At 35.4% G+C, this 7,493-nt stretch overlaps 1 pseudogene; it reads right to left on the minus strand.

Annotated features, from left to right (window-relative positions):
- Nucleotides 1-4,805: 4,805 nt before the first annotated feature.
- LOC148920539 (uncharacterized) lies at nucleotides 4,806-6,813 on the minus strand (annotated as a pseudogene).
- Nucleotides 6,814-7,493: the final 680 nt, after the last annotated feature.

Here is a 7,493-nt window from a genome sequence, read left to right on the forward strand (position 1 = left end):
AACGGGATTAGATGAAGAGCACTCATGCATTATTATTAATAATGTGATATTTAGCTGTGTGATTGCATTCCACTTAATTTAGTTATATCAATCTACTGTGGTAAGGTCTTATGTCCCTACTAAGTGGTGGTTGCTCACCCCTCACTCAGTTCAATTTTTCAGATGAATTAATGGGCAAGAAAATGACTAAACCATTTGAGGCTGAATTAGATGAGAGTGTTAGAGCTTTATTTATTAATTGTAAAGTCGTAATAAATTTGAGCTACTTTTATAAAAGAAGTTTATTTTAAACCCTTCCTTGAATTTCTTTTTATTTTATTTTACTCACGCACTGGGAGCGGGGTTTCCACCGACCCAGTGGGGCATGACGAAACCCAAAACCAAGGGCCACCCTTCCAGCTTTAGCTACTACTCGACGTGTGGAACACATTATTCAACTGTGGCAACGTCCAAATCAGAAGGCAAGTGGCGGATTTTCCAACTGAAAACAGGCCAAAATATGAGTTTCTAAATTGGAACCATTTGGAAACCTCCCCACGTATCATTACTCTGATCGGGTTGCATCCTAAACAATATTTTAACAGGTCAGTGAGTAACAAAACAATTTGATGAAATCATAAAACAAAGCTCGATACCAACATCACACCCCAACCCTCGGATTTACAAAACCTTGGGTTACGACGTGATTCACACCTTAATTATAGAATTTAATAAAAACTATAACTAAAATGTGAAGAAGACATTTAAATAAATAAAATAGATATTTCACATAAAATATTCAGCAGAAATGCGGAAACGATAACGTTTGAAACCATAAAATTTTACATTATTTTACAAGTTAGAACTACTCGAGAGTTCACTTAAAGAGTAGCTCATTATTCAACCACAAGCTATGTTACATTCTATAGACATGCCAAAAATCATCACAAGCTCTAGATTTCAGGTTCGGTACCTGCAAAATCTATTAGGGGGTGAGCGAAACCACACTCAGTAGGGACATAAACCTTTGTACTATAAATTGATATAATTAAATTAAGTGACAAATAATCAAGGAGCCAAATTTCACGTTATTAGTAACAATGCATGAATGCTCTTCATCTAATCCCGTTAATTCATATAACTGGACAAGCAGACCTGCACGTCCCATACCATACTTATACCACTTGGTCCCGAATGCCCATTTATATGAACTAACACCCATTTTAACTGTCCCATAATTCCCTTTTTGTTAGTCATCTTGTCTAACTCCCTTTCGCCAGTCTCGAATCACCCAATAAAAACCATGTGCACTGTGGGATCACTGAGACACAGTACACTGCCAAGAGTTAGACTCAACTACACAAAAGACCATTCCCATTACCCTCTTTTTCCACCATTATTTTCTCAACCCAAGAACTCCAAATAATTTCCATGACATTATATAGTTCACATATCTCATAAAAACAATGTAATCATTTAAATATCACCAATGTACATATAATCATGCCCACATTGTTCAAACAGTTAAGAGTACGTAAATCAAACAGTACCATGTATAATATAATGCTCACAAAATTTAATTAAATCAATCTTTGAAAAGGCCCCCCAAGAAACCCCTACCTTATTTCCAAAGCTAACTCCAAGTTAAGAAAAACACAAGCTCCGACCTCTAACTCCTCCAAGAATATTATTACTACTCTCTCTCTCTCTTTCTTTTTCTCTTTACCAATATGGTCTTCTCGTTTCTTAAGCAAGCTATGCATGCCCTTTTCAAGATGTGTAAACATTTGTACATGCAACTCTCTATTTATACTACAAAGAAGGCGGCAACTATTAGTATATCATTGGTTGATATGTTTGGAGGTTGGAGATAAGTGCTAACATTTGGTTTTGAGATGATATTTTGATGAAGTAAAGCCAGCTACCACTTGGATAGTAATGCAACAATCTTATATGTTTACACGTCCCTTAAGCAACTAAGAAATGGTGCCACCTCAAGCTTAAGCTATCCACCTCATGCTTCCTATATAATTAATATAATAAAATATATACTATAACAAGCTATGCATGCAGCAAGCTAGGACGTTTGTGTCTTCTCTACATTTTTAATATAATAATATATATATAATTATTAAAACGGTCAAACAACTATATATATAATCAAAATTATTAAATTTGCATTAAGTGAAGCAAATAAAACATAGACTTCCATAAAATAATTTATAATTTATAATTTTAATGCTTACCAAAATAAAATATTAACACTTTTAAGAATAAGGATTCTCACAATCCACCCCCCTTAAAGAAATTTCGTCCTCGAAATTTGAAACTTACTGGAATCAGAGAACAATTCTAGGTACTTCTTACGTATTTCAATTTCTAATTCCCACGTAGCTTCTTCCATATTTCCATGTAGCCAAAGAACTTTGACCAATGGTATTGTTTTTGTACGTAAAACTTGTTCCTTGTGATCCAAAATTTGTATTGGTCTTTCCTCAAATGACAGTTCTTCATTTAAGTTGAGTTCTCCCCAATCTCGAACATGGGTTGGATCAGGCTCATACTTCCGAAGCATAGAAACATGGAAAACATTATGTATATTCGAAAGTTGAGGTGGTAATGCTAACTTATAAGCTACTTCACCAATCCTTTCCAAGATTTCAAATGGTCCAATAAACCTTGGTGCTAATTTTCCAGTCTTTCCAAACCTTTTTACTCCTCTTCGTGGTGAGACTTTAAGAAATACATAATCCCCCACATAAAAGCTTAATGGTTTCCTTCTTTGGTCAGCGTAATTCTTTTGTCGACTTTGAGCAGTTAAGAGACGTTGCTTGATAACTTTAATCTTTGCAGTTGTCTCTTGTACCAAATCAGGTCCTAACAACACAGTTTCTCCTATTTCAGTCCAACATACAGGTGACCGACAAGGTCTTCCATATAAAACTTCATAAGGGGCCATTTGAATACTAGATTGATAACTATTGTTGTAGGCAAATTCTGCCAATACCAAATGATCTTCCCAACTTCCTCCAAAATCTAGAATACATGCTCTCAACATGTCCTCTAAAATTTGAATGGTTCTCTCTGATTGTCCATCAGTTTGGGGATGAAAAGCAGTACTAAAATTTAGTTGCGTACCCAATGCTTTCTGTAAACTTCCCCAAAATTTGGAAGTAAACTTGGAATCTCTATTTGAAACAATCGAAACAGGAATCCCATGTAATCTTACTATCTCTCGAACGTAAAGCTTTCCAAGGTTTTCAGTGGACTCTGTTGTTTTGACTGGTAAAAAATGTGCAGATTTGGTCAAACGATCCACTATAACCCATATTGCATCTCGTCCCTTTGGAGACCTAGGTAAACCTGTAACAAAATCCATGGTTATATGATCCCATTTCCACTCTGCTACTGGTAATGGCTGTAATAAACCTGACGGTTTCTGATGTTCAGCTTTCACCTGCTGACATGTGAGACACTTTGCTACAAATTTTTCTATATCTCTTTTCATACCATTCCACCAAAAGTTACGTTTCAGGTCAAGATACATCTTTGTTCCTCCGGGATGAATTGTATAGAATGAATGATGTCCTTCTTTCAAAACTTCTTTTCTCAGATCAGAAATTTCTGGTACATACAATCTATCCAAATATCTTAATCCACCGTCTGCGTGGACATTCCATCCATCTGGTGTCTCTCCAGTTGTAATCTTAGTTCGAATGTCTTGAGACATAGAATCAGATTCTTGTGCCTCAATTATTTTTCCACCGTCTGCGTGAGTTACTAAATTACATAGATATGCGTGATCCTGGTGCATACCTACATACAAGTCAAAATCATAGAGAGATTCTACCATCTTCCACCTTTGATCATATAAACTGGCTATGACTTTTTGGGGATTTCGACTTAAAGCATCTGCGACCACATTAGCTTTTCCTGGATGATAATGTAAATCAAAGTCATAGTCTTCTAGATATTCCATCCAACGCCTTTGTCTTAAATTCAACTTCTTCTGAGTGAATAAGTACTTCAAACTCTTATGATCTGAGTAGAGTTCAAAATGTTCTCCATATAGATAATGTCTCCACACTTTCAATGCATGAACAATAGCTGCCAGTTCTAGATCGTGTGTCGGGTAATTTTTCTCATGTGATTTCAATTGACGAGAAGCATAAGCAACAACTCTGTCAGATTGCATCAAAACACATCCTAAACCATGCAATGATGCATCAGTATACACTATATAACTTACACCTCTTTCTGGTATAATTAACACAGGAGCTGATGTTAATCGAGTTTTTAACTCTTGAAATGCTTCCTCACATTTATCATCCCAAATAAACTTAACTCCTTTTTGTGTCAATTTGGTCATTGGATTAGCTATCTGAGAAATATCCTTGATAAATTTCCTATAATAGCCAGCTAAACCAAGAAAACTTCGAATCTCGTGAACATTTTTCGGCTGTCTCCAATTCAACACTGCTTCTACTTTTGTAGGATCCATGGCAATGCCTTCTTTTGAAATAACATGTCCTAAAAATTTCACTTCTGTTAACCAAAATTCACACTTACTTAGCTTGGCAAATAACTTGTGTTCTCTCAATGTCTGTAGAACAATTGACAAGTGTTGTTCATGCTCTTCTTGAGATGATGAATAAATGAGAATATCATCAATGAATACAATCACAAATTGATCCAGATAAGGTCGAAAAACTCGATTCATTAAATCCATGAAAACTGCGGAGCATTTGTCAACCCAAAAGGCATTACTAGGAATTCATAATGTCCATATCGCGTTCGAAATGCAGTTTTCGATACATCTTCTGCTTTTACTCGTAATTGGTGATAACCAGAGCGAAGATCAATCTTTGAGAAGTATCGGGAACCTTGCAGTTGATCAAACAGGTCATCAATCCTAGGTAAAGGGTACTTATTCTTTATGGTGATTCTATTCAGTTGACGATAGTCAATACACATTCTCAGACTTTGATCACTTTTCTTCACAAAAAGTGCAGGAAAACCCCATGGTGAAGTACTAGGACGAATGAAACCTTTTCTTTCAAGTTCTTGAAGTTGTATTTTGAGTTCTTTCAACTCTGCTGGTGCCATTCGATGTGGAGGTATAGAGATAGGTGATGTGCCAGGATAGATATCTATAGAAAACTCCACTTCACGTTCTGGGGGTAATTCAGATAAATCTTCTGGGAAAATATCACTGAAATTCTTCACTATAGGAATAAGCTCAAGTTTCGGATCACCCAGATCCTTATTGGCCATGTGAGCAATTAATCTCAAATAATTGCAATTTCTATTATCCAAGATTGATTCAGGCTTGCAACTATTCCTATTTCCATAAAAACTGAATGTTTCCCCTTCACTGACAGCCATAGTCACCATCTTTCTACCGCAATCAAGAATAGCTTTAAATTGGTTAAGTAAGTCCATTCCCAATATTACATCATACACCATGAATTCCAATATCATCAGGTCAACAACAATTTTATGATATGATATCTCTATTGGGCAGGATTTACACAACTTATTAACTTCAACACATTTACCCAATGGAGATCCAATCATCAATGAAGATTTCATAAATTCATATTCTATTCCAAGAATAGATGCAAATGATACGGATATGAATGAATTTGTAGCACCGGGGTCAAATAATATTCTAGCCCACGAGTTAAAAACTAGAAATGTACCTTCCACCACAGTAGGTTCATTCGGCTCTGTCACATGTCCAACAGCATATACTTGTCCTTGAGTGAGTTGTTCTGACCTCCTTGTTGTTCCTGGTGCCCTAGGCCTTTGTTGTGTAGGTTGTCCCCTTGGACGTTGTGTCTGTTGATTAACAGGACCTCTAAACTGATTCAGTGAATCTTGATATGGGGCTTGGTACGGAGCACGGTATTGTGTTTGTGGAGCTTGAAATTGTTGTTGTGGTGCACGAAACTGTGGTTGTGGTTGTGGAGCAACAGGTATCTGATATGATTGTAGCTGGGGACAATCCCTCCGGTAATGTCCTATCTGTCGACAATGATAACAAAATCCTGAGTTTTGAGTTGCTTCAAATGATCTTGGATTTTGATACCGAGAACGAGAGGGAAAAAATCTTTGGCGTTTGTTATTTTGTCCCCCGTAAGGATTCTTAGTTTCAAAAACTCTTTTAGAACTAGGTATCCTTTGTTCGGCCATTAAGGCACGATCAACAACTTCAGTATACTTTTTCAATTTAAAAAGTTCCACTTTCTCCTTGACCTCTAGTCTCAATCCTTCTTCAAATTTCTTTGCTTTTGCAGACTCATCAGGAATTATGTAAGGAGAAAAACGCATGAGTTCTTCAAACTTGGCTTGATATTGTCCCACAGTCATATAACCTTGATACAGATTAGTGAACTCACGTACCTTCATGGTTTTCATAGTTTCAGGAACATATTTCTCCAGAAACATTGTCTCAAAGGCAACCCAAGTTGCAACCTCAACATCAGGCATAGCCAAGACAGATTCCCACCAATGATAAGCTTGTCCTTCCAAATAGGTAGAAGCAATGGTCACTTTCAAGTTTCCAGGAACTCTTTGTTCATTCATCTTTCTCTTTATTTGTCTTAACCATTCTTCTGCTGCCATAGGGTTTGGATCACCCTTGAACACAGGTGGTCGTGTCTTACGAAATTCTCCTTGAATCCTCATTATTTGATCATCTTGAGTTTCCTAATGGGGTTCGTGGTTCTGTTGATTTGTCTCACGAATAGCAGATGCCATATCTTGAATGGCTAACATTATTCTCATACTATCACTCACATCATTCTCATTTTGTCCTTCTACTCCAGCCATCTTAATAATTAAACCTTGATACCAAATAATTCCACAAGATTAAAATATATATATATATATATATAAGCATATTTGTCATATGCACAACGTAAGACACACAATGACAGATACCAATAAAAAGTGTTGCAGATAACGAAATTTAGTATGAATTTTTATAATCTAGTGAATCGAAGAATCAAGTAAACTAAATAAAATGACTGAATGCTATACTTAAGAAAACTCCAAACTATACTGAAATGTACACAAGATTTTAATAGAATCTAACAAAACTAAAAACTGCCACTAGTCTTCGTAAGTCAAATACAAATTTATATGATATAGTAAAAAGAATTGATAGTGTATAAGCTGATGAGTTGCAGAAATTAATGCACACAACTAAGTTTAGGTTAAATCACTCAATAAAAATCAAGATCAGAAATACTGGCATGACACAAAAATAATTGTCTGAAGTAAAACAGATTATGAAAAATGAAATTGATAATTAATTAATTCATAGCAACTTTTTATGCTATTAATCATGTCAATAGAAACCAGAAAGAAAAACATACCTATATATATAACATTAATAAATTATATGAAAAAAAAAACATTACAGAAAATCAAACATGCTTGTTAAACATTTATAAGTTGTTACAAACCTATTTTAACAAAAATAGTTACAAACCTATATTACAAGGAAC

This window comes from Prunus mume, linkage group LG2 (genome assembly GCF_029339155.1).
Source record: "Prunus mume cultivar Tortuosa linkage group LG2, ASM2933915v1, whole genome shotgun sequence".
Taxonomy (NCBI): domain Eukaryota; kingdom Viridiplantae; phylum Streptophyta; class Magnoliopsida; order Rosales; family Rosaceae; genus Prunus; species Prunus mume.